The following is a 27,340-nucleotide window of genomic DNA, read 5'->3' as shown; positions in this document are numbered from 1 at the left end:
ATATTTAATGGCACGTAAAAAATCTCCTGTGGAACTAAATTCCGGCACCTTGGCGTCTCAGGAAACCGTATAAGTAGTTAGTAGGACGTAAAAATCAATAATATTATTAACCTTTCTCCAAAAGTTTCCTTGATTTTCCTGTATGCATCTACCTTTCCTACAACCATCAAACTTTAACATCCATGCATTTCTCTTTGAAACATTATTCCTCAGCTGACGTGAATTTCTATCTACTTCATTCCTTAATTGCCTGTATTTTATTCTGCCCTCGCCATCGTTTTGCATTCTTGTATTTTCGTCTTCTTTTGTTAAGAAGAAATCGGTTCGCTTTGTATACTGGAATGGAGGGAAAGCAGGACGCCATTAAGATAAATGCCAAATTTCAAATTCCTAGGTGTTTGGACTGATACAAACACAAAAATTTACAAGTATTGATGATGTTCTTTTACGAACGAAATATGCCATTCTTGTTTAATAGTGTATATTTATATTCCTTGTTTTACAGGCATGTTTTAGTAGGCCTACAATATTTGTATTGAACTGATATGTTCGAGAAAATTTTAAGTTACATTTTCATCGTTCATATACTCAGGTGACACATTAATTAAACCCTGATCATCCCTCCACCGGATCAAAGAAACACTACACAGCGATCCCATGTGCCTCCACCTACAGTATATCAGAGTAGTTAAATTTCACCTGATCGCCAAATTGTCTTGACGTAGCATATTGTACACCTACTGTACAAATAGAGACAATTATCTCGAACATGTACTGCCGGCCACAAAAGCTCATAGGCCCTATCTGTTATGATATCATTGCGTTCTCCGGATAATTCTCAGCTTTTGTTATGGTGAAAATGTAAGCCTTTCGTATGCAGACATACTACTAAACAGTACATAATTCGTTTTTACTGCATGCAAGACGACGTCTGACTGCCCTTCGTAGGTAAAATCGGTCCCACATAAGACGTGACGTAAATACTTATTTAGTTTCTAATATGGGTGAACAAAAGTTTCAGAGTGGCGTATGATATTACAGTAGGACAGTGTTGTACAAGTTTACTAAAACATTACTTGAAGTGTAAGGGGAGGCTAACAACGATTCGGAAGTGACCCTTCGTAAATGCTTTAATGGCGTCTGATCGTCTTACTCCAAATTCAGTCTTTTCTAAGACACTAAGGCACAAATACAGACAATTACCTCGAACATGTACTGAAATAAGTTAGAGGAGTACTACTAACAGGTTCAAAATATGTGGTGAAAATCAGCGAAAGGAAAAGTTGTTTAGTCTTTTCAAAGCAACTAAAGATCTTACGCCTCTTTGGTCACTCGCGGGAAATTGCATGAGTTTGGTATAAAGATGTATCCTCACACACTGTAGGCCTACTTAGTGAAAATTGTGCCATCAGAGTTTCACTTGTTTCCGCATCAACACAATTACTTGCCTTGACATTCATTTGGTGAGCTGAGGTACTTATAGTAAAGGATTTCTTCATCTTCAATCCATACCGGATGGTTGAGAATTGAATTTTGAATTGGCAGATCGATGGAGGTAATTTTGTAAACAAGTATTTATTGAGAGCAGTAAATTTACAAGTGCAGTTGTCAGGGTCTTTAAAACTAAAATGATTAATCAGAGAGATAGCGTGTTTTACTACGGAATTAATTTATTAAACTATTATTTACAGGTTATTTACAAGTTCCCTTGAGTTCCGATATTTTACTTCACGCAGTTTGTACTCACGAACTTGACCGAAAACATTGCCCTCCGGTGAGTTGAACTCCTGCTCTTCAACATGGCATCTCGCAGCGCATTGTCGTCATCAGAACAGTTCACGTCAGAACACAGTTGAACCTCAAGTACTCGGCTCACACTCCGCACTGAACTTCGCTGAGCCAAGACCGTCTGATTGACTCACTCGTCACTGACTGGTGCGCGCTCGCGACGGACTCAATTCTGGCTCGCGCTTGCTGGCGATTGCGGACTGTCTGTCGGACACGCAGCTTCGCTCGTTATACAGGGCGGTGGAGATTCTAGACAATTAATCTCGTAGTTTCCGCTTCCGGATCATTCCAGTCGCCTATCCATTGTTAGCCTGATTACAACCTCTCCGAAGGAGCTCAGCCAACAATTAGCCGGGGCTAATGTTTTGCTCGCCGCCGATCCCGCGTGCATTGTCACCACTCCACCAGTATCGTCACTTTACGCCGGCTCCCACACCGTTGGCGCTCATTGTCATACTATTTTATTTCCCCCATAGAATACACTCAGACATTTTTCGACAACTAATTGGATTCTATCTTAAATTCAATAAAAAGCAACATATAACAAAACGAAGTTACATGATATGTAATAAAATAAAGTTACAGTGAGTCGTACTAATTGTGATATGATTCCATTACACTTTGCGTGTGATAGCAGACCTCACCGTATGTAAGAATCTGGATATTTGACATTCTATTACGTAAAATCCGAACCCCATGGCACAACAGTCCCGAAGGGCCATGGCGTGGCAAGTGACCGCTGCTCAGCCCAAACGCCTGCAGATTATGAGGTGTCTTGTGTTCAGCACGACGAATCTTCTCGGCCGTTATTCTTGGCTCCCTAGACCGGGGCCGCCATCTCACGTCATACAACTTCTCAACTGTAATCACGTAGGCTGAGTGGACTTAGAATCAGCCCTCAGATCCAGGTAACCATCCCTGACCTGGCCGGGAATTTTGGGGCCTGCGGGTAAGAGGCAGGCACGCTACCCGTACACCGCGGGGTTGGCGTTCTATTAAGAATACTGTAGGATTTATATGTTCGCTACTCTGTCACAAGAATATTTAAGATTTGTTAGTGAAATATAAATATATCGTTGTACGAGTAACATGCATCTGTGTGGGCTTATACCTGGGAATACCTAACATTCCTCACAAATCCTGTATGCTCGTATAGGTTAATTCTCACCAACAGGATACTAACATACATAAACAAGCTCTCAATGTAGTATTAGGTCTATTTGAAATAGGAGAGGATTTCCTGGGACGAAAGTTTTTAAAGATGGTGAAACGCATAAGGTCCGAGTGTATGGTGTACATGAGTCAACATACAAACGTTAAAGGATTACATATAGCATCCTCAAGGAAAGGCTATGGGTACGAAAAATTGTTCAGAGACTGAAGTAGAACCAGACAAACGTTTGCTGTGTTCAAAAGGAAATCGTACGAGGACGCTAGAAATAACTTACAGATACAGGTCAGGAAGCAAAGAAATCTTCGGAAACCAGGGAACTCACTATAGATTCTGGAAAAGTGCTTGATAGATATAATAAATATTTTTAAAACTTGCTTAATTTAAATACAAAATCAATAAGAATATCAGCTACACCCTGTATATATTCTAATTTGACGCCTCATATTTCAATTTCGACATTCTACCAAACAGCAGAGAGTCCAGAGCTCTGTTTGTGACTTACGCTAAATTTTAAGTAATTAACCAGGTAAGCACAAAATACGTCTCCAGACATTTTTAATGCTCGTATCGTACAACAGGGAATTCCGAATGGACCATTTCCCACCTACTACTCAGTTTGAACCAGCAATCTTCGGATAAGGAGGCCGATACTCCCCTAATGATTTAGCCTACACAGGCATTGATGAGGAATAAATGTATTCATCAATAGTACTTTTTAAGTTTGCTTGTCAGTCCCAGCTCTAATTTTCTTTCATTATACAAGTCCAAAGGATACCCCGATCTACTGAAAAATGAAGTTCAAGATACTGTGAACGTATAGTTAAATACGCACAACCTGATTCAAACCCGCAAGTGCGCCCGCCACTACAGGTTAGTTTCATGCATTAGTTGACTAGTGGAATTTTGATTTCATTAAATGATTATCCCTACTTGAGATGTAATTTATTGAAGTAATTTTTAGTTTGTACTTAAAATACGTTTAGTATAGCTATTTGCTTTCCTAGAAGTTAGGTACATTTCATTGTTTACCTTACTTCTTGGAATTTATAGATCTTCGAAGCCGAGCACCAAAATGACATCAAGATACCATTGGAAAGCTTTGCCATTCTGAGATCCGGAGTCGAAAATCTACTACCCCGACGGTAATTTTACTGTGTTCTTGTGCATTGCATCCAAGAGAACTTAAGGTTCATTTTATAGCTTACATTCCTGGGGAGTCCTTTGATATTATTAGTTCATATTATTACAGTCTTAATCGCAACCACAGTCGTCACTGCTTCACAGATATCGGAACGAACGATGCTGGTAAGGAAGGAACTGCCACATTCTCCCTTATAATGTCTCTCCAACGATACTACCAATAGAGTGATGAGATTGGTTAATGATTTTACACCGATGATTTCTAGATGTTTACAAAATATTAATATTATCTGACTTACGTTGATCGGATTGCGGTTACGTAGGATTATTGCGATTCTTCTACACACAACTCAAAACCAGCTCATTGTTTAGCAAGCCTACTAAGGTCCAATTCGAAAGTGTAAATTGTTTAGGCTAGAGGCAGAGGCAGGGATTCTGTAGGTTAAGTGTGTGCAGGAGTGTTCTCTGGGGAGATCTGATTACCAAGGGAGAATCTCCTGTGGCCAAGCCACTCATTCTCCCAACTACCCAACTACACTGTGCTAACTTCAAGCTCGTATGCTCACGGAGAGCCATAATATTACGAGGAAGTGGCTACTGTTAGCCATTCAACCTTTCTCGTACAAATAGATACTGGCATTGGATAAAGCTATTTTTTTTAAATATTTAATAACAAATTGGAGCAGTTAGTCTACATATCTGACAAAATAAATATTCTCAATAAAGTTTTGTTGACGGAGGAAGTTGGCTTCGTGGTACGTGTCGTGAAATTATAAGCTTGCATTTAGTAGAATGTGGATTCAATCATCAATGTCAATAGCCCTGAAGATGGTTTTCAGTGGTTTCCAAATTTTCACTTCTGGCAAAAATGTACCGCAAACAAGTTGATTTAGCTGTACATTTTCCGCTTTGCTGTTTTCACGAATGAAGTAAATTCTTTCTTCCATATTCCATTTAACGCCACATCAAATTATTTTCTAGTTCTACATTTCTCCTCTCTCAACGTCACTGAAAGTTAAACGTCAAACTGCAAGCAAAGTAAAGAATGTTTTCTTCTACTAAATGATATTAAAATTTATATTTGAAAGAACAGATCCATACATTTTTTATAGTTTGTCACCGTAATGCTTCGTATTTCTTTTTGTTACAGTTTTCAAACATTCTGTAATAAGGAAGAAAGAATTTACTTCATTCGCGAAAACAGCAAAGCGGAAAATGCATAGCTACATCAAATTGTGTAAATGATATACTTAAACTTAAATGCGATAATATTTCAAAATTCTCTTCTGGTAATATGAAGGAAATATTGGTGAATCAGTTGTTTAGTAAGAGAATAACTCGACGGGCAACAATTCACTAAGCGTTAAGTTGCCTGTAAGGTAAAAGAAAAGATGGCCATTTATATTGCAATTTTCTTGTGGCTATTGACATCGGGATTATAACTGGAAGACCGGAGTATGGGAATTTGATATTGAAATATCATACAGATTGGCCGGGATTCACCTAGAAGGTAGGTTAGCGAGCACAGAAAAATATAATTGATGAACACCACTTTATGGCAATTATTTTCTTCGAAATACCCTTCTTGTGAGTACTATTTAGTTGATGTCGAATAAAGTGTGTCTGATAGAAAATTATGAAGTATTTCAGCACGAGTAGTTTATAAGCTGGCCTCACGAACTATCCTAACATACTGCAGAATAACAGGATTTGAGATCTTTTTCATATATGCCAAACTTGTTGGAAATTTGATATAGGAGCATAAAACATAAAAGTAGAAAACAAAGAATTATGATCATTTAACTCCACTGAAGATTAATTTTCATGCGTAAAATGCATTAGAAATACTGTATGATGTGTAATAAGCCGTACAATTTGAAGATTTATAATACCTGTAGCATACCATTGGTAAGACTAGCGTCTTTAAAGTGCATACGGCGTTCGCTAACAAATAGAATCGAGCAGTAAACCATCTTTGGAATCAAATTAAGGATTTAACTGTTAAATATATACCGTCAAGGGTAAAAATTTTTGAATTCATTCAATAAAGTGCAAAATGTGCAATGTTCATACCGCCTATGCCAATCAAATTCGTTTAAATCGATACCGATACTCAGAATTTAGGAGAAATACGCACTCATTTCCTCGCGCACCGTGCGTTTCTTTTTCGACTGCGTTTGTTCAATTCATTCAGAGTAATGAGAGAGGTCCGAAACTCCACTTGGACATGTGTGCATTGCTTGTAATCTACAGATTTTTAAAATAATCAGGGAAGATGTAAAGGATTGAATGAAGAATTTGAAGCTCTGTGGGGAGAAAAATCAAATAGCTTGTAGTAGATTAATATCCAAGGTTGCCATACATAACAAGCTGGTCTTTACAGTGATTTATGGCCGTAATATTTGCAAACAGCAATTCAGTTTGGTCCAATTTTCCAGTATTATGTACTTAGTGGCTCAGATGGTATTCACAGTTCTGAAAGAGTAAATTTTTAATGATGTTTAGTATGGATAAAACATTGAAGTATTGATGAAATTTGGAGTTGAGATTTCCATTGTTACCATCTGGTACCGATCCAAAAAGTAACAAAGGGAATTATTTAGAAATAAGTAAGTATTTTAATAGATTTGCCTATGGATGTATAAAACACGTTTCATGATAGCGCCGGCAAACAATATCCTGCAGGAGAGTGACCAATGTTGAGTATTGGTTCTGAATCTCCTAGGTGTTGTCAATATTTTTAAGAGTGGGTTTTGAAATTATGTAGTGATTTTCAATATTTTACACTGATTCATTGAAAGTAAAATGTGTATGTATATACAGTACGTGTGTGTATGTGTGTATGTGTGGACGTTCGTAAGTATATACCTACATGACAGAGGATGTCATACATTAGGCATGCATTGAACATACCAAACATGTCATTTACAGAGGTGTTATGATACTGCTCTCTAGGAGTCCCATAGATTTACGGTCAGCATTTGACAGCCTCACAGAATGGGTGAACAAGAACTTCTTGAAGATTATCAACTCAGAAACGAAGTATATATAGTTGCGAAGAGGAGGAAGGATCTCCGAAAGTAAGGACCATTTTACAGGTCAGATTTCTTTCCTAGAAACTGTACCTTTCTTAAAATAACTAGGAATATCACTCCAGACCACAGGTTCAACACTCACTTTGCACGTAAGGGAAATGATAGCTGCAGCAACAAAAGCAATATGTGACATCCGGAAACCAAAGAATATTTCAGTACGAACAGCGATAGCTCTCTACAGACTCAAAGTAGCCTCAGATGCAATCTAAAGAATAAAGGTAATCTGGCATAAACATACTGTACCTAAACTAAGGAAACTAGATTATCTAAAAGCGGAATATTTGAAGTGTATCCTATAGAAATCCGAATTTTCTGAAGACAGACTAGCAAACAAAATATCAAAGAAAATAATATTTCTCTAGGAAATTAAAGCGGCCTTCGGACTTGACGATACACATACCTTTCGTACCGTGATCGAGGAGACGGAACAAGTATTAGCAGAAACCTCTAACAATAGTGCCCTCCAGCAGGACATAAGGAAAGACTCCAACTTCTAACTAAGACTACATGAGGTTTGCCGTCCAAATTTTTCATGGAAAAATGTGCACGACCAGTAGAAACCATATACCGTACGATGCCTACTAATGGTAACTATGTGACATGAAACGCATGACATATACCTTGAAAGACTGTACCTAAAATACAGTTTTCTTTAACGAATAAGCTTAAGACAAGCTATTTTTCTTTCTGTGAATACTGTGATTTTAACGTGTAATTAGGAGCGTAGATAGGTAAAGACCAGTCATCGTTAAGCAAATGTTCCTTGTACTCCATACAACGTATTATTTTCAACAGCGTGTGGCTGTTTATTTGATAACACATACGAACATCCATTCCTTCTTTTAATTTTTAAGAAGTTTGTGACCAGTGAAACATTCAGAGTTGATTATTTCATCCTCTGACTGCAGCTCCAGATGCACAGATTGATGGGTTTCTATAGAAAAGAGTGTTCACAGAATGGCTTGAAGTAAAAGGCAACTCTTGTAATTTTTATCAGTTCCAACCTTCTTACATCAATGGAAATTTTAAGAGAACTCAAATGCGAACAATATTTATCTAAAAGGGTAGTCTCTTTCAACCGTTCCTACAAATCAAAGAAATGAACTTTACTTTGGTGAAGGCCTGGTTTGATAACTGTTGTTAGGATTATCACGGTTATTTGTAAGGATGAAAACTTAATTTGAGGATATGACTTGGATTCATGAGGAAGTTCATTGTGAATGAAATGTTTGAAACTGTCATTACAGTTATGTGATTCATCCAGTCGATCGGGTGACATAGATTGTGTCAAGACTGATACCCGTCTGTTAGGAGGAGATTTCTTTCCATGAGTGAGTTTACTTTTTATTTTATGCTTTTCCTGTGTTAGTTCCTTTAACAAAACTGAAATTGGATTACTTCCATAACTGGTATTTGTGTTCCATGTTGTCTTCATTATTAGACATTTCAATAATTTAACAAAGTAACCTTTCAATATTTCAAAGAAATATTTTTGATTAACTTTAGTCATCTTTTCGCAATCTTGAACTTTATTACGTAGTTTCCTAATTGACAACAGTAAGCATTGTTATGAATCATTTTTGAGAACAGTGGAAAATGAGATCAAGTGAGAGTTTCAGAATGTTAAGCTCAAAGTACCTCTGCTTGCATTTTGTACTCGCATGAATTCTGTTTACTGTTCTGAAGCTAGTCCTTCTACTGCGGGCATCTCGGCCCCATGCGATCTGTGTACACATCGCGGTGTGCTCATCCGGTTTCCCATTCCCAGATTACATTATTTGTTCATTTATGGTTTCCGCCAAAAGCACTGGCCGGTATTTGGTTCATTGTTCTTTCATCTCGTTGCACAGAGTGAACTTTGACCTCTGTATACATTGTGTACGAGGAAGAGGTCGTGGTTATATCAGGAGAGCTCCTGTGGATGGAATAATGAAATCGACAAAGAGAAATGTGAAATACTTCGTCATGGCGATGGTGGGTTATTAATTTTGGTTTTAATATTTCCTACAAGGATACTCCACTACATAGAGTACGTCGAAAATACGACTGGGAATTTTTAAGTAAACGGATTTCTACGTTTGAAGCAGACGAAGTATTGATATAAGAACATAATGGCATACAGCCTCCGAAGATGGTGGTGGTGGTGGTGATTATTGTTTTAAGAGGAAGTACAACTAGGCAACCATCCCTATATAACATTAATCGGAGAGAAAAAATGGAAGAGATCCTACAATTCGAAAAATAAAGGGCGGCGAAGGGCGTGAAAATGAAAGACTCCCTAGCCGTCGGAAACCTAATAGCGCCGAGGTCGTAATAGAACAAGATTTGACCATGGGAGGTCGGATAAGGTAGATGAAAGTGAGGAGCCTGGGACAAGTAAGTTGAAGCAATGCCAGGACTCAGCTAAGGACCCTGTGATTGCCAACCCACACTCCAAAGTTCAGATCCCTGGGCCCCTTTTAATCGCCTCTTACGACAGGCAGGGGATACCGTGGGCGTTATTCTATCGCTCCCACCCACAGGGGATCTCCGAAGAGGCCTGGTGCAGGTTTTTTGCGTTGACGCTATACAGGAGAAATGTGCGTCTATCAGGACGCGGCCTTACCATTGACACGGCACACACACTTAGCAACAGAGCCATTCGAATTAACCAATAGTGGCTAAAATCCCCGATCCAGTCCGGAATAAAACCCGGGAACCCCTGGACCAAAGGCCACCATGCTAACAATTTAGCCGTGCAGCAAGACAATGTTGATTTTCAGACAGCAAATAGTAGAGTCCATGTAAGGACGGTTGAAAATTGTTCATTTTCTCTAAGAAATGGAGATGTGAGATAGATATAGAGATGTAACTTTGGTTTCTTACATTTTCTTTCACCTTCCACTAATTGCCTCTTATTAAAATGTCATGCCTGTCATAAGCGAATGGCTTAACCCTGTTGAATATGCAGTGAGTCTCAAAGAAAGTGGAGTATGTTGGACCCCATGCGTAACAAAAACTGAAATTAAACAGACATGTGACCCATACAGCCTTCATCTGGTTAATAATAATGTTATTTGCTTTACGTCCCACTAACTACTTTTACTATTTTCGGAGACGCCGAGGTGCCGGAATTCAGTCCCTCAGGAGTTCCTTTACGTACCAGTAAATCTACCGACACGACGCTGACGTATCTGAGCACCTTCAAATACCACCGGCCTGAGCCAGGAACGAACATAATGGAGAGCTAAGTGGTTAGCGTAAAGATATTTCTTAATGTATGTATTTAATGGCATTACATAATTGCCGTTAAACTACTGTAAGACGGAAAATTGCTAAGATATGATCTGGCTCGTTGCAATTATTCTTTCTTTCTTTCTTAATCTGTTTACATTCCAGGGTTGGTTTTTCCCTGGGACTCAGCGAGGGATCCCACCTCTACCGCCTCTAGGGCAGTGTTCTGGACCTTCAGACTCTGGGTCGGGGGATACAACTGGGGAGGTTGAGCAGTACCTCGCCCAGGTGGCCTCACCTGCTATGCTGAACAGGGGCCTTGCTGGGGGTGGGGAAGTTGGAAGGGATAGACAAGAAAGAGGGAACGAAGCGCCCTTGGCCTTAAGTTTGGTACCACTCCAGCATTTTCCTGAAGGGGAAGTGAGAAACCAAGGAAAACCACTTCCAGTATGGTTGAGGTGGGAATCGAACCCACCTCTACTCAGTTGAGCTCCCGAGGCTGAGTGGACCTCGTTCCAGCCCTCGTACCACTTTCCAAGTTTCGTGGCAGAGCCGGGAATCGAACCCGGGCCTCCGGGGGTGGCAGCTAAACACACTAATCACTACACCACAGAGGCGGACTGCAATTATTCATTTACAAATAGAAGTGAAAGCAGAAGTTGTAAGCAAGGAATTAACTCAATCCAAGGACAGCAAATTCTCAGTAATTTTTTTTCTTGTTTTTTTAATGACCCTGATGACTGGAGCGAATGCAAATGTTTCTCTTCTTACATTAACCTTAAATTCTTCGTCAATAGATTAATTTTCGAGAGAAAACTGTCATATATTAACTAATATGGCAATAAAGTATGGGAAGAATACCAGAATTATTTCGGATGTAATAACGATGATAAAAATAATATTATTGTCAATAAGAAGGAGAAAAAGAATAATAATAAGAAGAGGACCTATCATGTGTGTTTCACTGTAAGTCTTGATGTGTATCCGTCAATTTGTACGTTACTATCATATTATTATTATTTCGTAAGAAGCGATGAACGTTGAGAGAGGCAGCTTTTTCCGGATCGTCACCAAACTTATCACATGCTTTCTTTTGCTTTCCAAAATATACGAAATTATTCATCTTGGTTCCAGTAGGAATTTTTTTTTTCAGATCTCAATATTTCAGGCTGAATGAAATACGCTTTTACTCACTACCACAGTGTCCGACTCCATGACTAAATGGTTAACACGCTGGCCTTTGGTTTACGGGCCCGCGTGTTCGAATTCTGGCTGGGCCAGGGATTTTAACCTCCGTTGTTTAATTCCTCTGGCTCTGTATTTGGATGTTTCTGCCGTCTTGAACATTAGAATTCATGTCAGGTAGGTCCCCATTTCTCACACACACGTCTTCACTTTATCTGCTATTTTGACGATTAGGTTCTCGTTCTTTAATCTTTAATATATTTAATACCAAGTTTTGAATTGGAAACTGTGGTTGTTTTAAGGATTTTTCTTGTCCAATTACGTTGTCGCCTAGGTTATTTCCCTTTGTGATACGGTTATGTTCTTCCAGGCAATTCCTACATCACTGATTAGTTGATTTATGTTGTTTTCCATGTGATGTTCATGGCAGTTGACCTTAAAACCTTTTTCTAGCAGATTTATTTCCTTATTATAATTGGTTGTGTACGAACGGTTAGTCACTCTTGGGTAGAATTCAGTGAGTTTGCCATGATTTTTGTTTATTGGCTTTGATTTTTATTGTTTACGAGGATGCGACATAGAAATGTACATGTGGGAAACAGTCTTCTCTCAAGAGATTCCACATCTGTAACATCTTCAGTTTATGAGATAATTTGTATCAGTTTTCCCTCGTCTTTCAACTCAGAATATTGTTCCTTCACCTTGACGTTACGTAAGTCATTCTGTACCACTTCATCAGGTATCGAGAGGGACATTGCGCTGACCATGACAGGTATTAACCATAATGTGGAACATCACGGAAGGATTTAATCATTGAGTGGCTTATGCAATCGATGTGGACCTTGACGTGCGGTTACCTTGGACACTTCGATCAATCTAGGGAGGAACTTCATTCCTGCGTAACAAGTGTCTTTATTACACCAGAAGTAGGTTGTTTCCTTACAGGCCAGTTACAGGAGTAATTGACATATTTTATATAAAATGGTATGAACTAAAGTTGACATCACAAACTAATGAGAAGTACCGTATATGATATAAAGATGAACTGCTCATAAATTAAATAATTCTCACATGGTTTTCAATATTTTTCAATTATCAAGTATTCATTGTTGAGAAAGTGAAGTAGCCGGCCCCGCGCTGTACAGTTAGCGTACCTGCCTCTTACTCGAAGACCTCGTGTTCGATTCCCGGCCATGTCGGTTTTTTTTACCTGGATCTGAAGGCTGGTTCGAGGTCCACTCAGCCTACGCGATTACAATTGAGGAGTTATCTGACGGTGAGATGTCTAGAAAGCCGAGAATAACGGCCGAGAGTTTTCGTCGTGGTGACCACACGACAGCTCATAATTCGCAGGCCTTCGGGCTGAGCAGGGGTCGCTTGGTAGGCCATGGCTCTTCGGGGCTGTTGTGCCATGGGGTTTGGTATGGATATAAAATGAGAGTACATATTTTTTGTACAGACCTAACGGTGAGAGGAAATATTTTCAATTGGTCATGGAGCAATATGACCTGAAATCTTGTTATATAGAGTGGCCTACCTAAGTTTCTTACTCCAAGTAGCCGATCTTCTGACTAATTGAAGATAACCGAGCAAGTGGCGGCGTGATTTAGGTCACGTAGTTATCGACTTGCATTCGGGCGATAGTGGGTTCGAACCCCACTGTTGGCAGCCCTGAAGACGGTTTTCCGTGGTTTCCCATTTTCACACCAGGCAAATGCTGGGGCTGTACCTCAGTTAAGGCCACGGACGCTTCCTTTCCACACAAAGCCCTTTCCTGTCTGTGTCGGTGCGGCGTAAAGCCAATTGTAAAATTAAAAGGAGTTGAAGATAGCGATAGGTGGTTTTAGCCTTGGTGAATAACAAAAAGGGGCACATGAAGTACGTAAAATGTGTGTCCCGTGATCTAATAAACTCCGAGTCAGTGTTGCCAATTTGCGTTTTTAAAAAATGGAAATGTACCCGTTTCTGGCACCTACATAGTTGGTCGTTGGATAATATACATGAGCATCACCTTTACCAACTCAACGCTCAGAATGTTAGACAATATAAATCGATGGCTTATTGAACTTGACACCTCCCATATGGTTTTAAGGTAACAAGTGAAGTGAACATGTCAAAAGGAAGAGCTAAAGAATGTAATAATATTTTACGTAAATAAGTATACATTCTTATTATAGTTATGCACAAGAAAGTAAAACATAAATATAATTACGGTATTATGGAGAGACACAATATTCGTGCACTGGGCAGCCGCATGGTTTATAATGAGTTCTTTAGAGAGAGTGTCCAAAGGAATGACCACATTGCAGTATAACACGCCTCTACACACACCATCTCCGAACAGCTCACAACTCACTGTTGTAGCTTTACAGCACGTGAAGTGGTAATGCGGTCTTTCAAAAGTAATGAAGCAAGGCAGGGGTGAAAATAAGCACAGAATATTTAGAGGTCCACCAAAAAATCTAGAGGTCCACATTCCTTGTCTGATTTACTGCTCTAGAAAGACCGGCGTGATTTTTTAGAAACGAGTTATGACTGGCATTTCTAAGCCAATCAATTTTCTCGAACTACGTCTCTTCCACCAGTCTACGCCTAAGCTTTTTTTACGCTTTGTTAAGCCTGCTAGCTTCTATGGTTGAGTACGGTTGACTGGAGTCACCTCTGTGCTTTCTATCTGTTCATTGACGATTTGTGTACTCGGTTTATTGGAAACGGGGAACGTCACATGGCACATTTATTTTTCATTCAAAGTTACAGTGAGTGATTTCCATTACGTCGGCAACCTTTCGTCCCTCTCTGAGATGGACAAAACTTTTGTTTTTTATGAAACGAACTCGTACATAATGTATTAAACAAAGCTCGCCCAATGTCAGTAGCCCTGAATATGGTTTTCCGTGGTTTCCCATTTTCACACCAGGCAATTGCTGGAGCTATACCTTAATTAAGGCCATGAGGTTAGGCTCCTCCATGAGGTTAGGCTTGCTGTCTTGCGCGTAAAAAGTAAGGTTAAGCTCCTCCAAGACAGCGGATGTGAGGTTAGGATCGCTCTCTTAGGCGTCGGGAAGGGCATCAGGCTGTAAAACTGAAGTTAGGCCCCTCCATGTGATTAGGCTAGCTCTCTTACGCGTTAAAATTTAGGTTAAGCCCCTCCAAGATGGCGGATGTGAGGTTAGGCTCGTTCTCTTAGCCAGCATAACAATGCGATGGAGGCCTCTGCGGAGGGACCTGAAGTGGCGGTGGCGATGGAGGCCTCTGCGGTTGGGCCCGCGGTGGCGGTGGTCCCAGAATCCCTGACTTATACTACTAAAGCTCGTAAAAGAAAGACGGCAGACAAGTGTATATGAACGACGCAATGTTGCCTCGCTTACTCCTGTTCGTTAACCGAGATTCCTGGCGGAAATATGATATAATGTGTCTGGTCACACATGCGCTTGAGAAAGTTTGGCTCTAACTTGTAAAATTACAAATGCGTAATAGGCATCACAAGATACTACGATGCTTAAGCAATTCTAAACATTCAGTGCAGAATGTAAATGTTTCGGCGATTTCTTTACCATTTTGTCGTCCATGTTATGGAATTTCAGTGGTACGCGGAAATAATTCAGACGCCCTGGGCACGTGGGCGTCCGCTGTTTTCCACCCCTGAAGTAACTAGTCTGAAGATATTTGAGGTAAAAACCACTCTGTGTATGGTGACATCTTTGAACAAAAATGTTATATTCCTAACTATGTTGATATTATTATTTTCATCTCCCCTATCAGCTGTGATCAGGGTCAGGTATTTATGGATACTGATTTTATCATCACTTTTACATGTTGATGACAGCGGAGATTGTTAAAGATTTCCTTCTACTCTTCGTGGAGATTTATGGAAATTATGGAAATGTAATTACTTTGGAACTGGAGCATTAGCTCAGCGTGAATATTACGTTCTACTAACATAAATACACAATTAACCTTAAAGATTCATTGGATTCTGGTAAAGGTCTGGTTTGACCACACATGCCACTTCGTTTGTAATCAATCCTAATGTTACAAAACTAAAAGGGAAGGATTCCACCTCTGGCACAATTGCCTTCCTTGGAATATTGTTCTGCACGTGCTTTAGCGGAAAATGGAATAATTGTGCGTCCCATCATCACGACCTCATCTCTTCGTAGGAAAAAAGAAAGGATTGAAAGAAGAGGAGTCATCGACCTTGGTGATAATGGCAAACACCCCTACTCCCTTCCCACCATTGTTGGGTTACAGCTGGCCGTAGAAGTACGGGCTCTCGGAAATACCCGAGGATGAAAGCTTTACCTACTCTATTCTCCAGCGTATATCTGCATAATTGTACAAGTATAAGCCATTTCTTCACATTCAATAGGTATATGCAGGTACTTCACAGTTAGGAAGGTTTCTGGATATACAAATTTAACAAATCCAACTGAACAAGAAAACTTTATCCAGCAGCAAAGAGCCTTAAACTGAATCACAATATGTATCTCGCTATGAAATGACACATACTGGAATATATGATGTTATTCCGTATAGAGTAATAAATAAGTTACAAGATTGTGAACAACTGCAACGTGACCTCGATAATGTGAGATGGACAGTAGTATGATGATAAACCGGGTTAAAAGTCAGGTTGTAGGTTTCACAAATAGGGAAAGTCCTCTCAGTTTTAATTACTGCGTTGATAAAGTTCCTTTTGGGGATCATTGTAAGTATCCAGGTGTTAACATACGGTGTAACTATTTGATAAATAACAATAAATAATAATAAAATATCATCAATAAAAATATATAGATAAATAAATAAAATTACAAAATACTGAATAAAATACTTGAAATAAATTAAATTAATAAAAATAATGTATCGAAAAGTCCGTAGTATGGGCGCCAGAGTTCACCAGAATGGATCCCTCGAATTTAGATAGAGCATGATAATTCTTTATATCCCAGGGCGTGTACATAATGCTGCGTACTGGTACATCTGCTTCAAGCCTTACCTAACCTTCTAAAAACTACTAAATAAGTAGGAACTGCACTTAGGTTCATCAATAACTCCACTGATTCTAAAATATCTAACTATATTCTGAATAAAATCCGTACATGAGCACCTCATCAACACACCAAAATACACTTATAATACACGAACAAAATATTACTGGAAGGCTCCATATTTACAACAACAACAAAGAAAACAGTGGGAAAACGAAAGCGAGAACTAAGCCACCATTTGTAGTTAGTTCGTTGAACAATGTACATATATGTAGATAAGAACCCTTCACTCTCTCTGTATCAACACGACTTGCCGATTCTTATAATCAGGACTTATAATGTCACATAGATACTGTACCTCGTAATACTGTGTTCACTGACTTAAACACTTCTTGTAAAGATATATACATTTGAGCAACACACGCTTGTCGATCTTGAACATAAATTATGGAAAGTCTGAGATAGCCTTCACCATCATATAATGCCAGGCCGCCACAAGTGCTACAATACTAAGTTGTATGTCAGTCACTTTTCACAATCATAAAAATACTACGTTTTACGAACGTTTGAAGTCCAGTATAGTGCTGCACTGTCACTCCAGTACCATATATTCAGTTTCACTTCCGTGTGTGTTAGCACTCCTTCATCCCCGTACAGTGTGTGTGGTTTCCCGCCGTATGATCAACCTTCATAGACATCAGCATTCCCCTTCCTCTCACATGATACGCCTAGATTGACCCTGTCCAGCTAATCACGAGTGTATCCTCTAGTCAAGTCCATGCCGTGAACTTCTTCTTGGTCCCAAGCAAATAACAAACACTTGGATATTTGCCATCGTCATAGAACTTTCGGAGTACATCAACAAGCTCATGTGATTCTGGGCTATTCACATGATACATAGAACTTCCCGACGACAACAACAAGTACATCTCTTCAAACACTGCGGTAGACACATGACTCATCCAAATTACCAGAGTTATTAAAGCAATGTTTTCCAGCCGTTGTACATAACAAATTACTCATACTACATATATGGAGACATCCCAGCTTACAAATATTAATGACAAAATATACAACTGAAATAATAATAATAATAATAAATCGAATACTGACAATAATATTTCTCACTTCTACATGTAGTGTGAGGGTGTGATATATGTACTATCACAAGGGAAAGACCTTCATTGGGGTAAGCACATAAATAGGATTGTAAATAAAGGGTACAGATCTCTGCACAAGGTTATGAGGGTGTTAAGAGGTTGTGGTAAGGATGTAAAGGAGAGGGCATGTAAGTCTCTGGTTAGACCCCCAACTAAAGTATGGTTCCAGTGTATGGGACCCTCACCCGGATTACTTGATTCAAGAACTGGACAAAATCCTAAGAAAAGCAGCTCGATTTGTTCAGAGTGATTCTCGATAAAAGAGTAGCGTCATAAAAATGTTGCAAAATTTGGCCTGAGAAGACTTCAGAGTAAGAAGACGAGCTGCTCGACTAAGTGGTATGTTCCGAGCTGTCAGTGGAGAGATGGCGTGGAATGACATTAGTATACGAATAAGTTTGAGTAGTGTCTTAAAAGTAGGAAAATTCACAAATGAAGATAACGTTGGAATTCAATAGGATAAATTTTGACAAATATTCATTTATAGGAAGGGGAGTTCGGGATTGGAATAACTTACCAAAGGAAATGTTCAATAAATATTTAGTATCTTTGAAATAATTTAAGAAAGGGCTAGGTAAACAACAGATAGTGAATCTGTCACCTGAGCAACTGCCCTAAATGCAGATCAGTAGTGATTGATTGACTGAGAGTGGTAATTCACGATTGTATTCGTATTCTGGTTTTAGGACCCCTTTTCGCGATGTGTTACGATGTTCTTTTTTCCACGTATTATTATTCAGAACCCTTTTGTCCGTGAACATAAATAAAGTCAGTTATATATCTAACAAGTCGTGGTTGTCGCGATCTCCAAAAGTAACCGTCCCTGCGTAGGACATGAAAGAAACCGTAATAAACATTACTAGTTCCTTAACTCTTGAAATACCGAGCTCGATAGCTGCAGTCGCTTAAGTGCGGCCAGTATCCAGTAGTCAGGAGATAGTGGGTTCGAGCCCCATTGTCGGCAGCCCTGAAGATGGTTTTCCGTGGTTTCCCATTTTCACACCAGGCAAATGCCGGGGCTGTACCTTAATTAAGGCCACGGCCGCTTCCTTCCACTTCCTAGTTATTTCCTATCCCATCGTCGCCATAAGACATATATGTGTCGGTGCGACGTAAAACAAATAGCAAAAAAAAAAAAAAAACTCTTGAAATGATGTATTTTTTGCTCTCCAATTTGCCCATGTTACCTTTTGATCACAATTACAAAGTGCTTAACGACCTATCATTCTTCTGCAGTCTATACCTTAAACATCCCGTAGCACGACACACTTTACACGATGTTCAGTTCGTACCACTTACAGACTGCTAGGCCTTTCGATTTCAAGTATGGAAACTTCTATAAGTATAATACGCTTTTCTGCAAATCCCCAGTTCATAAATAGCGCTGAACTTGCATTAGCCTGTATACCTCATGGTTTGATGTGTTAATTACCGAGTCCATCAGGATAGTACACTTTGTTTGATTCACACGCTCCTTTTATGAATGGGTATGAGACGAAATGTCGTGTGGTGCTGTATTTTCCCAACATCTTGTTTGAAATTATCGGCTCGAAATGTTAATAATAGGCTGCTGCTACTACTACTACTACTACTACTACTACTACTACTACTACTAATAATAATAATAATGATAATAATAATAATAATAATAATAATAATAATAATAATAATAATAATAATACACTGACTGACAGAGCAAATGCAACACCAAGAAGGAGTGGTTCGAAAGGGATGAAAGTTGGGGAAAAAACAGAGACGGCACGGAAGAATAATTGATGTTTATTTCAAACCGATATGCAGGTTACACAATGCGCACGGCATCGACTCAGTAGGATGTAGGACCACCGCGAGCGGCGATGCACGCAGAAACACGTCGAGGTACAGAGTCAATAAGAGTGCGGATGGTGCCCTGAGGGATGGTTCTCCATTCTCTGTAAACCATTTGCCACAGTTGGTCGTCCGTACGAGGCTGGGGCAGAGTTTGCAAACGGCGTCCAATGAGATCCCACTCGTGTTCGATTGGTGAGAGATCCGGAGAGTACGCTGGCCACGGAAGCATCTGTACACCTCGTAGAGCCTGTTGGGAGATGCGAGCAGTGTGTGGGCGGGCATTATCCTGCTGAAACCGAGCATTGGGCAGCCCCTCAAGGTACGGGAGGGGAGTGCCACCGGCCGCAGCACATGCTGCACGTAGCGGTGGGCATTTAACGTGCCTTGAATACGCACTAGAGGTGACGTGGAATCATACGCAATAGCGCCCCAAACCATGATGCCTCGTTGTCTAGCGGTAGGGCGCTCCACAGTTACTGCCGGATTTGACCTTTCTCCACGCCGACGCCACACTCGTCTGCGGTGACTATTACTGACAGAACAGAAGCGTGACTCATCGGAGAACTCTAGTCCGGCACCATGCCAGGCGTGCACGTCTATGCTGTGGAGTCAATGGTAGTCTTCTGAGCGGACGCCGGGAGTGCAGGCCTCCTTCAACCAATCGACGGGAAATTGTTCTGGTCGATATTGGAACAGCCAGGGTGTCTTGCACATGCTGAAGAATGGCGGTTGACGTGGCGTGCGGGACTGCCACCGCTTGGCGGCGGATGCGCCGATCCTCGCGTGCTGACGTCACTCGGGCTGCGCCCTGACCCCTCGCACGTGCCACATGTCCCTGCGCCAACCATCTTCGCCACGGGCGCTGCACCGTGGACACATCCCTATGGGTATCGGCTGCGATTTGACGAAGCGACCAACCTGTCCTTCTCAGCCCGATCACCATACCCCTCGTAAAGTCGTCTGTCTGCTGGAAATGCCTCCGTTGACGGCGGCCTGGCATTTTTAGCTATACACGTGTCCTGTGGCACACGACAACACGTTCTACAATGACTGTTGGCTGAGAAATCACGGTACGAAGTTTGCCATTCGCCAACGCCGTGTCCCATTTATCGTTCGCTACGTGCGCAGCACAGCGGCGCATTTCACATCATGAGCATACCTCAGTGACATCAGTCTACCCTGCAATTGGCATAAAAATCTGACCACTCCTTCTTGGTGTTGCATTTGCTCTGTCAGTCAGTGTACTAATGATAATAATAATAGTAACCGAGAAAGTCGCTGGGTTCACATAGCTAACAGCTTGCATTCGGGATATAGTGGGTTCGAACCCCACTGTCGGCAGCCCTGAAGATGGCTTTCCGTGGATTTCCATTTTCACACCAGCCATGCGGATGTACCTTAATTAAGGTCACGGTCGCTTCCTTGCTATTCCTAGTTCCTTCCTATCCCATCGTCGACATAAGACCTATCTGTGTCGGTTCGACGTAAACCAATTTGTAAAATAGTAATAATAAAGGGCGGTAGAGGTGGGATACGTCGCTGAGTCCGAGGAAGAAACCAACCCTGGAGGGTAAGCAGATTAAGAAGAAGAAGAAATAACAGAGAAAGGGAGCGTATTAGCTCAGTGCCTTAGCCACTGAGTTCTTACCAAGAAAGCTGAGGTTCAAATCCCAGTAGGTCCTAGGTGAGATTGTCATCTCAAAAATCATGTGGCTTCAGGAAGGGTATCCTGCCTTAACCCCGCCCAAAAAACAAAACGAGCCCGGGTTCCAGTGACTCTATAAATAGCTGTGATAATAATATATTAATAATTCTTATTACTAATACCAATAATAATAATAACATTTCCTGGCCTTTTGCCGATCATTCTGTGTCGGCACGTGTACAGTCTTTGCGGCCGAATGTCCTTCCTAACGCCAAACCTATGTGTAGGGTTGTGTTCACTATTGTGTATATTTATGGTGATTTGTAGAGTGGTATTTTGTATGTAGATGAAGATGTGTATTACGACGATAACGAACACTCGGTTCCTGAACTGGAGAGATGAATTACACGCAGTTAAATTTCTCGGCCCGGCCGGTAATTGAACGCGGGTCCTCTGAACCAAACGGTAGTATGTTGACCATTCATCTACAAAGTCAGATTACTGATACTACTATACTAGTTCATCATGTCTTTCTTCTTTCTGCTAGCCGATACCTCCCAAGTCCCAAGCGAATTCTTCAACACTTCTCAGTTTGAGAATCAGTTCGTTCCGCTGTGGACACAAACGTAATTAACTCCCCCGGATGAACACTCGGAAATAAGAGTTGTTTTGTACATCCCTTAAATTGATATAGACTTTAAAGGAATTTTGTATCCCAGGAGTTCTTTAATGTACAGGAAGCCATCTAAATGTCTTCACTGTTCTTAAGTATTTACTCCAACCAACTAAGATTGTACTAAATACGGTGGGATGCACACTCACAACTTATTTTATCTAAGTTTGAATCCATGTACATTTTTAACAGTTTCCATTGTACTTGTTGATTTTTTTAATATTGCTAGTTGTTTTACGTCGCACCGACACAGATAGGTCTTACGGCGACGATGGGACAGGAAAGGGCTAGGAGTGGGAACGAAGCGGCCGTGGCCTTAATTAAGGTACAGCCCCAGCATTTGCCTGGTGTGAAAATGGGAAACCACGGAAGATCATTTTCAGGGCTGCCGACAGTGGGGTTCGAACCTACTATCTCCCGAATACTGGACACTGGCCGCACTTAAGCGACTGCAGCTATCGAGCTCGGTTTTTAAATATTGAAGCTATGTACATTTTAACACAACACTCCCATTGCATTTGTTGACTGTATTTTATCTCGGATTTTTATGTACCACATTTTTGTTGTATGTCTTTCTTCCTTGTTATTTTGCTGATGATGACCTCTAAGGCAGGTCGAAACATGTCCAAGGTTACAACTATGTAACTTTTAAACAGACCATTTAATATACTGCAGAAGTGTATGCAATAGGTGAACGTAATGTAGTTGAATTCTTTTAGAATTTCATCTTAGATATTTGAAGTCAATACGGAACCGGAATGAAGTTTATCACTTCTAACAAATTAATTATTCTATTGGCGTCAACACGATCAAAGCAAAATATTGTTGATGGTCTTAAACGAAAATGTTCAAGCTTGCAATTTCTCTTACAGAATGTAACAGAATCTCAAGGACACGGAAGGATTTTTTCTCATGTGTTTCTACTATTATATAATTGATGCCCTCGTTTAAATAATAATATTATGAAATGGTGTTGTAATATAAGCCTGAATTTTGGCTGTAGTTTTAGGTGTAACCTTTCTAGTACACCGCAGTAACCTCATTTATTTCTACCTTCTTTCTGCTAGCCGATACCTCTCCAGTCCCAAGAGAATACTTCTCCACTTCCCGACTTCGCAATCACTTCGTTCCGCTGTGGGCACTAACGTTATCAACTGCCCCCGGATGAATACTCGAAAATAAGAAATAAATTATCAGGCTATCGCTGTAGGAAAGCAAATTCGTTTCCAAGGAAATTGTGGTGATATATATTATTATTCCATACACTGGAGATTATTATTGCGGGCTGTATTTCAGCCGCGTTCTTACCGACTCCTAACTAGCCATGCATTGAACGTAGACAATTTAATGGGGAGTAAAGTTCAGAAATATATTATGAAGAAGGAAGAATGTAGGTTTCGTTAGTCTTTTTATGCCAGAATATTCCTCTTCAAGTAGTAAGATCCGAGGGAAAAACCAACCCTGGAGGGTAAACGGAGTACGTAAGTAAGTAAGTAAGTAAGTAAGTAAGTAAGTAAGTAAGTAAGTAAGTAAGTAAGTAAGACAATCTATTGTAATAAAATTCAGCGGTCTGAAAGGACATTAATTGAGTACCGTTTTTAAGAAAGTATTTTGAATTCTAGTGACATATTGGATTGTTTAAAGTCATTCAATGGGTGCAATAACTGTGGTATTCGTTCAGTTTTGGAACGCCTCCGTTACAAAACCTTGCATTTCTTTCTTTTCCTATTTCTTCTACATTACAGTACTTCGCACCACTCAGACAGGTTTTGTTGTGAGGAAGGGATAGGACAAGTTTAGGACAAGGAATGAAACGTAACAACCACTGTCTTAATTAAGGTACAGCACCAGTTTTGGCTCGTGTGAAAATGGGAATGTAAAACTATCTTCAGTGCTGCTGACCACGGTGTTCGAACCCACTGTTTCCGAACAGTGCAGCCATCTTGCTCGATATCGTGTAGTTCTGTAATGACCCTATTATTGTCATGAGGCCTTTCTTGAAATGTCCAGAATTTTAGACGCAAAGTACTATGTGTTCCGAGTGGAATATTAAGGTGTTATTTCCTTTCTTAAGAACAAAAACTGAAAAAAGAAATCAGTTGGGCCCATCTTGAAATATCCTGTACCATTATGTTTCACTTGTTTACTAAAAGTTTTTGAATATTAGTGCTTTTCATACGCGTATGGTCTACAATTGTACTTTGCAAGGCAGTTTTACCATCATAATATTTGACGCTCTACACGCCAAAAGAACTCACCGGAATAATATTCCTGAAACTCTTGAGGTAAGTTTGGAAGTCTCTTAAATCACATTCTACAGATATACACTCTAGGTTCACTTGACATATGCTACAGTTGCTTCAAAGGACTATGTGTACCAGAAAAAGCGTCCTAAAATTGTGTAAGTACGTTGTATGTCTGTAAAGTAAAGGTACAAAGGCCAATATGGATTCAAATAAATTTTAGTTGACAAAACTTTCACCGTATTTTTATTCATTTTACTTTTGTTCTTTTGCCTCGTGGCTGAATGTCGCACTAACAAATCGAAGGTTTTCGTTGATCGTTGAGAAAGAAGTAGGATTGGAAAGGTAGTTGCCGCTGCCATAATTGAGGTACAGCCCCAGGCTTTCAGCGTGCGTGAAACTGGTAAACCACGGAAAACCCTTTTCAAGCCTGCCGACGGTGGGATTCGAACCCACCATCTCTCATATGCAAGCTCAATGGTACCTGACCCTAACTACGAGACCAACTCGTTCGGTACTTCTCTGTAAATGAATTACCGGTATGTACTTCACCCTCTATCTTGTTGCCGCCATTATCCAAAGTAGCTACACCGAGATCGATAGCTGCAGTCGCTTAAGTGCGGCCAGTATCCCGTATTCGGGAGATAGTAGGTTCGAACCCCACTGTCGGCAGCCCTGAAAATTGTTTTCCGTTGTTTCCTCCATTTTCACACCAGGCAAATGCTGGGGCTGTACTTTAATTAAGGCCACGGCCGCTTCCTTCCATCTCCTAGCCCTTTCCTGTCCCATCGTCGCCATAATACGTATCTGTGTCGGTGCGACGTAAAGCAAGTAGCAAAAAAAAAAGCAAAGTAGCTACTGTAGCCTAAAGCCATAGACGTCCACTGCTTGTCTCTTCACTTAAGCCACGTCTTCATTTATTCTTTTAACTCGACATTGCGTCGAAAATTTGTCTGCCAATGCGCTTCTTCGGGTAAAGAAATAAATTAATATCGTAGGGCGCAAGATCACTGCCGCCCACCGCTCACGTTTTCATGGAATATCGGCCCTGCTTTCACTTTGTTAATAACGATCCAGCACGCAACAACAGTTCGCCAATGAATAGGTACTGGGGGCTCAGTTTTTGTTTCGGAAAATCGTGTGACAAGGGCGCATCTCATATTCGTTGAGATTCTGAGGCGGTACGAAAGGATCATGTCCAACGCAATTGTAGCCACAGTACGCCTTTCCCCTGCCGTTTACACTTCTATCTCTATGTGATGTGGGTTTATTTCAAAACACACCTCGTATTTTTAACACCGGGCGAGTTGGCCGTGCGGTTAGGAGCGCGCAGCTGCGAGCTCGCATCCGGGATATAGTGGGTTCGAACCCCACTGTCGGCAGTCCTGAAGATGGTTTTCCGTAGTTTCCCATTTTCACACCAGGCAAATGCTGGGGCTGTACCTTAAGGCCACGGCCGCTTCCTTCCCATTCTTAGGCCTTTCTTGTACCATCGTCGCCGTAAGACCTATCTGTGTCTGTGCGACGTAAAACAACTAGCAAGAAAAGCGCATTTTTTAACCTAAAATAGTATTTGATGTAAGTACCTGTTCTAGACACAAAAGCTTCAGCCAAAGCAAGGTAACTTCACCGTTACTTACATCAAGATAAACTGTTTAACCACAAAAAGAAGCATGAGGGTAGAAAGACCCCTGAACGCATTCTACATGTGATTGCAATTCATGGGAAATTACTACCGTCACCAGCACAGTGTTCACAGAACCTTGCAATTATCATAGACGAGCTTCAAGGAATTCTAGGCCAAATCATTGGTAATCTACACCATCAGGGAATATTGAGGTAGAGAGGGGCTGTTCAACAGCTAAGTTTATCTAGATTTAATCGGGATGATTTTGGTCAGCGGATCAGGACAACTCGATTTGCTTTCCCCGTAGCTTTCAGTCCCGGTACTAGACGATTATCTGACCGCAACGTAGTAGACGAATTTCCCCATGGAGTTAATACCGAAATATGTACACCTAGTTCCAGCTGCAGCACGTATTATAGAGTATGCTTGCCTTAAAAAAGTACCTGTGTAATCACAATCACCAGCCTCAAGGGGAAGAAGATTTCGTTAAGATTTACCACGTTTTTCAGGCTCAATATCTATTTTCGTATTCACATTCAGTCTCAGACAAGTACTGGGTAGGTGCCTTACTTGCAGGCCACGACCGATTCCAGTCCTTATCTTAGGATCTTTCATTCTTTCCTCGTGTGGTTTTCTTATCATCCTTACTGGTGAAGAGATGTGTATCTCCGATAAACGACATTATTAGAGTACCGTGGAAGAAATGTAGTAGCTTTCATACTAAGTCAGATTTCAGACTTGTAAATTCTTCAAATTAACGTGGGAAGTGGAACTTCACGATACTCTAGTCACTGACTGCACTCTCAACTTCTTCTGATACAGAAGTATACCATCGGAAACCTTTCCCAATGCATGTAAAAGAGTCATTTAGACACTTATAACATGTCCGGGTCCATCGGTAAATGGTTAACGCACTGGATTTTGTTCCAAGAGGTCTCGGGTTCGTTTCGTGACCGGGTCGGGATTTTAACCACCATTGCATAATTCCGATCGCTCGCGGGCTGTGTGTGTGTGTGTCGTCATCACTAGAATTTTCCGGCTCCATAGCTTAATGTTAAGTGTGCTGACATTTAGTCCAGAGGTTCCCGGGTTCGATTCCTGGCCAGGTTGGGGATTTTAACCTTCATTGCTGAATTCCGATGGCTCGGACGCTGGGGTGTATGTGCCATCTTCTTCATCATTAGAATTCATCACAGGTAGGGCCCAATCCTCATAGTCGCGCAGGTGTCTATAGGGCGTCAACTCGAAAGAACTTCACCAGGCCTCTTTGAAGGCCATACGCCATTATTATTATTATTATTATTATTATTATTATTATTATTATTATTATTATTATTATTACCAGAATCCATTATAGGTAGGCCCTATCCTCACTGATGCGCAGTTCACCTGTTGGCGTCATGGCGAAAGACCAGCACCGGGCTTCTCCGGAGGTCGTGTGCCAAAAATAACAATTTACCAGATAGCTACACAATGTCATATGGGCGAGTTAATATATCTATCAACTGGTTCTCGAATTATATCGATTATTTCATGGGTGGCGTCGACTGTTAGAAGGCATGCCATGAACTGAGCATAA

The sequence above is a fragment of the Anabrus simplex genome, chromosome 2 (assembly GCF_040414725.1).
Source record: "Anabrus simplex isolate iqAnaSimp1 chromosome 2, ASM4041472v1, whole genome shotgun sequence".
NCBI lineage: Eukaryota > Metazoa > Arthropoda > Insecta > Orthoptera > Tettigoniidae > Anabrus > Anabrus simplex.
Note: the sequence above shows the minus strand (reverse complement) of the source record.